The following is a 6,000-nucleotide window of genomic DNA, read 5'->3' on the forward strand; positions in this document are numbered from 1 at the left end:
TTATTGTCAGCCTATAGTGTCAAAGCCAGGATGTTCCATTTTGTCACACACTAAATCAGAAAGACATGTATTTAAAAATGCGATTATATATTTCCCTTTTTTTCTGTTTTAGCAGCTGGAGAAACAGTCAGATTTAAGGGAGGCTGAGTAAACCCAGAGAGAGACTGATAAAGGCAAAGAAAAAAGTTGAAGATTTGAAGACTAGTCATTATTTCTATCCAGTGGTGCTTGGTCAATAGAGGGTACTGAGGCGTTGCCAAATCACTTTATTGGGTGAATGTCAGAACTTTGCTGAACACGTAAAAATAGGGATATAGGGATAGGGATAATGTATTAACTTCATAGTAAAATGAACTTAATACATTATGAAATCATAGTTCCACAAACTTACAACTAAATAGATTAGTGTAACCTTTTAATGACTGTTAAATGGTTTAGTGACAATATCTGTATGTGCAGACAAAAGATTAAGCAGTGAGATTAATTGAAGAAAGCTAGGACGAAGCACCAGGACAAAGTGAAAGAGCTACGAGAGGTGTTAGCTGCTGAAAAAAAGAGAAAAAGAGCATTATTAAAAATGGATTCAAATGGGTGCTGATGAGGTCAGAGTCTTGAGCAACGTCAGTAAGATAAGCGAGGCAAAGAAACACTCCAAGTGCAAGGAAATCCCTTTACCTTGACACACTGATTGGATAACAAATTCAACACATTCAACAAGCAGGTAATACTCAGGAAAGACTCGTCTGTAACTTGGTCACGGGAAGATCATAAAGAAATACAGGCTGCAGAAATATGCCCGAAGTATCCTTGGCTTCCCCTGAAGGCGATGGAAGTCAGAAGGATGGAATCCATACTTCCTCTCAATAAAGAAAGATGTAAGGACAGGAAAGGAAAAAAAAAAAGAAGAGCCTTTAACATCAGAGATGTGAGCCGTGTGACAAAGGGGGAAAAGCAAACTGTCACAAGCCAAAGTCCGAATGCAAAAGAGAATTCTTGGCAGAGTTTGTAGGATCAGATCCAGAGCCACTTTACTTCAGCACCATCTCGCCATCATGACTAAAGAGGCCACCAACATGGAAACATCTAAGCCCTATTCTTTCCTACATGTCAAGAACCACTTACATGTTGTCACAGTCGTCCATTTCCTCAGCCATGGACCTTGTACTCAGTACCACCAGAAGTTGACCTTCTACCTCTTCACCTGCTCCACAAAAAGGGAATTCAAGCTGGGACACAGAATTTATTTCAGGCCAACCTGAAACCATGCAATGGATCTGTTTGAGGCCTTAGTAAACACATGCACCACTCTTACACTGTTCTATGTAAAGATAGTGTCCATTGACAGGGTAATGAAGAACATGCAAGGCAGCCTCCCCCAAGTCCCATCAACAATGAATGCACCACGTTGTCACAACCTATTCTGATGCAGATGACGTACTGGGATGTGAGCTGCATGTACACTGCTGACAAAGACGAAGATGTGATCAATAAAAAAATGCTATTTTTATCTAAGAAATTCATTGGGAAAGCACTCTGACATATCCACATTTTAGAGGGAAAAACTGATCAAAAAGTTTTTTTAGTTTTTTTTTTTACTTTAGAATACAAACGTGCAGAGATGGCTTACTTGTTTCTCACAGTATAACAGGGAGAGGGAAGTCTGAGTTGACTTATTGCGCCTACTACCACCATGACACAAACTCGGATATGCAGAAGAAAACTGATGGATGAGTAAAATATATAATCAGCAATCAAAATGGAGTTCTACATGTCTAAAGTTACAGACTGATGACATGTTTCTTGGTCGCCAAAACCCAGCATCCGAGGCCTCCATTGACTCTAATTTAAATTACACATGTGCTTTTGCTCATTTTCAATACAAAAATTGTGTAATTTCCCTTCAGGGATCAATACAGTAAAATAATGTAAAAAAAAAAAAAAGATAGGAGCTTCAATTGGAAACAAGAAAAAAAATGTTCCAAAAAGAAATTACAAACCACCAAAGAAAAGTAGGGAAGCTAAGGTATACCATGATTCATGTAGGTTCAGAGTATTAACTTTTTAAGTAGATCAGAGCAGCAGACCTGGCTGAAATTAGCTTATTTTTTTTAAGTTTAGAAAAGGTTTGCTTCTAAGTATGATTGCATCGTGTTGTCGGTATTAGTTTTGAGTAAAAAGGTTTTGCAATGCTAATTCTGCCAGCCAGTTAATAAACATTTCCAGTCTTGCGGGATAATAAAAATCACAAGATACAATGTGTAGCAAATTGTTGGGATGAAATAAATAGGATTGTTACCTTCAACAAAGTTCTTTTGTTAGGGAAGGAAGAACTTCTGAGGTATGTTTAACGACGACTCTACAATGACAGTATGCGTGAACATAAAGGTTGGGTGACTCCCAATGTCAGCCCAGCAATTGACTTGAGACCTGTCCCCTGTACCCCTTCTCATGCTCAGTGCATGTCAGCTGGGATCCTCTTAAGCCTTTTTTTTTACTCTATGAGGAGGACCAGTACAGATAATGGTACAATGTTTTCCATAGAAATGGCGATAAGCTTTGACAAAGTGCACAACAAAGTACAGCAGCAGACAGCAATAGTATGAGTAATCTCATGAAAGGTTAGTGTGACCTGCAGAAGGTAGCTTACTCAGAGTTTGTATTTTATATTATAAAGGGAATTGGACACTCTTTAAATCTTGTTAGTTGTAATAGGAAAATTGCTTCTAGCTCTAAACAGCCTGTACAGAGCAGGGTTGAAATAGAAGTCTTTATAGGCATGATCAAACAGTGGATCACAGCAGATTTTTAATAAGAAACCTCACAGACATGTTTTGGGGAATTCTTAGACTCATTCAGATGGGCTTGGAGAGAAGACCTTTAAAAAACAAAAAAAATTAAACCTTTAAGCTTTATTTTAGGGATTTTTGTCTTTATTTAGAGATACAGAAGGACAGTGGATAGAGTCAGTTTATTTTAATATTGAGAAAAACTGACTAAATTAAAGTGAGAACATTGCTCATGTAATTGTATTCACTGTATGATTTCAACTAAATCCCATAATTTGCCAGAAACTAGACACTTCATCCTGTAAGACAAGTTCTTTGTGGCTTTAGAGGAAAAAACTTTTAGAAATATGGCCACTGGTGGTGCTGTTCATTAGGCATTGAGAGATGAGACGGTAGCTATGATGTCAAGTTCTAAAGACTTGGCTCGATGCGCCATGACTTGTTCTGATGAGAAAGCTAAAAACGCTCTTTTTAGATTTGCTATAGGTGTAAATATCTAGATCTAACAATGTAATCATACCCATTAAAAATCTTTTGTGTGAGCGCTGGTGGCGCAGCGGCAGTGCGCGCGTCCCCATGTATTGAGGTTACTGTCCTCACGCGGGCGGCCCAGGTTCGCGTCCGGCCTGTGGCTCTTTTCCCTGCATGTCTCTCCCCACTCTCTCTCTCCCTGATTTCCGCCTCTATAATAAAGGCAAAAAGGCCAAAAATAAAATCTTAAAAAAAAAAACGTTTGTAAAGTTCCTTGCGCTCATTAATGAATAATTGAAATAATGTGTTTTCCTTAATGAAACACAAAACCTCTCTATAAGAGCAATGTTAAACCCTAAATGAAGATATATAAAATGCCAACAAATTGTGTGGCAAACTGAAACTCCTCTTTAATAAAAGTGTTAAATAACCAGTAGTAATTACTTGGTTTTCATCGCCAGTAATAGCAACAGCGCAGTGTATCATAGTTATGTTCTCTTTGGAGAAATCATGAGTCATTAAAGATTACAAGTTAAATATAGTATAGAAGATAATGTGATAACACAACTGGAAATAATATTTATTAGCATTCTTTCGAGAGCAGTTGCTGGCACTTTGATAAAGCACAGACTTACTTTCATCAAAACAAGACTCACATTCCCCTGTGGTAATGACCAGCAGACGCAGGTATTATCTGCTTGTGGAATATTTAGTGCTCTTAAAAGAGACAGAGAGGTTTAGAAAAGCAATCAGGTTGTAGCCTCCAAATGAAACTGTGTTATTAAACTCATAATGCTAGACAGCAAAATGAAGTATGTGACCCAAACTGGGAAGAGAATGGACCCTGCATAGTTAAGCTACATCCTCAAGTCAAGTCGAACTGAAGTTTCTACAGTGCTGCTGTCCAAGAAGAAAACAAGGCTACCCCTATAATGAGACAGGAAGATGAAAGGACTCAGCCCTGGATGACTATTCCAACACTTCTGTTATTGAAAAGAGTATCAGAATAAGGTATAGAGCTGAGTAATTGGACATGAGGTAAGCCTCAAAAAGAAATGTGGAGGTGGAAGTAAAAATAAAGAAACTGTAGTAACAGGAAATTGAAGCAAAGTTATGAAACATGAGGCATGATTGGTGGACAAACAATCAGAAAGACGTTCCATATAAACCAACACGACACCAGGACTGTTGATTGAAGCTGACATTTACAACAGATAAATGAGCGATTGTGTGTCTGAAAAGCCACTTCCTGCTGTTACACAACAAAAGTCTTCGCCATGAAAATGTCCATATTTATAATGTCACCCTTGTTAGTAATGGATGGATGCCACATACAAGCTTGGAATCACAGATGTATTATTTAGTGGTGAGGCTTGAATAAAAGAAAGGCGGGAGGATGTATCATTAGTCCTAAGTATTGGCTTCTCCACATACTTCAAGGAAATGTTGGAAGTGATTGAAGGATGTGTGTGGGCATTAGTGATTAAGTAATAATAAACCAATTAGGACTGGGGGCCACACAATCCATTAATCCAAAGGGATCAATAGCCAGAGCAGAAAAACGACACACAAGTAGCGGATAAAGCCATTGAGTCCTCTTTTTCCCCCAGATCTGTGACTAGACACACAGAGTCCAATTATGTGCAGAAATGGGCTACTTATCATGCAGAGAAGATGATTTTGAGGTTTTACATGAAATTAAAAATAAACAGTGTCTGTAAGGGAAGAAAGGAGATAGTCTTGTTTCACCTTGTGTTTCTTATTGATAAGGAGCTGCAGAGTGATCCTGACACCTTCCAGGCATATTTCAGGATGTCAGAGGTCCAGTTTGGTACCCAGCTCTCTATACTGGAACCACACATTCCAAAGAACACCACCTACATGAAGCAGTTGATCCTTAACAGCGATTAGCAGTGTGTTTGAGGTAGGTAGGGACACTACAGACACCCAAACACACACCTATACACACACACAGTGATGGATAGAAAGTTGAGCCTGTTTCCGAAAAAACCCCAATGACGAACGAAAGTTTTTAGAATCGCTGTTTGCATACATGATTGAAAGTTTTTAATGCGCTTCAGTTTCATAAAAAGAAACTGACTCAGTGTGCAAAGGCCTTAAAGTGCATAGCTGATCTGCTTGACATGTGCTTGCATGTGGTAGTTAGTCAGAAGGCTTAAAAGCCGCCTCAGCGCTCGCTATTAGCCTGACATTAGGTTGGTTGTTGTCCTGAAGACAGCGTTAACCTGCTGTCTTTTAGTCAAATGTTTCATTCACTGTGTATCTTTGAAGAAGAAATTGGGAGAGCGACTACATCCTGGACATACATGGTGTATCACAGACATGACATGGAGAGAGAGAAAAATCAATGAACTTTTAAGACAACCAACTGTCTACAGCAGACTACTCCATAATAATGGCTAATGCCACCAGAGGGTCATAAAAGTTGAGTCTTCTGAAGAGGAAGTCTGTTTGGTCTTTCTTGTAAAGAGAGTGTGTGTTATCAGTCCAGTCCAGCTTATTGTTCAGGTGAACATCTTATCAATGTGTGCAATGTGTACATTTTGTTAAACTGCAGCTCAGCTTATCTATATTGTGTATCTACTGTATATTTACAGTATCTATTTAACAGTGCATCGTGTGTTTCTTTTATTTGCAATCCTTGCTCTTTGTCCCATTATGGGATGAATAAAGAAGTATCTTAACTTGCAAGCTAGTCTTTGGACTGTGGGAGAGAACCAGA

The sequence above is a fragment of the Symphodus melops genome (genome assembly GCF_947650265.1).
Source record: "Symphodus melops genome assembly, chromosome: 21".
In the NCBI taxonomy this organism is placed as follows: domain Eukaryota; kingdom Metazoa; phylum Chordata; class Actinopteri; order Labriformes; family Labridae; genus Symphodus; species Symphodus melops.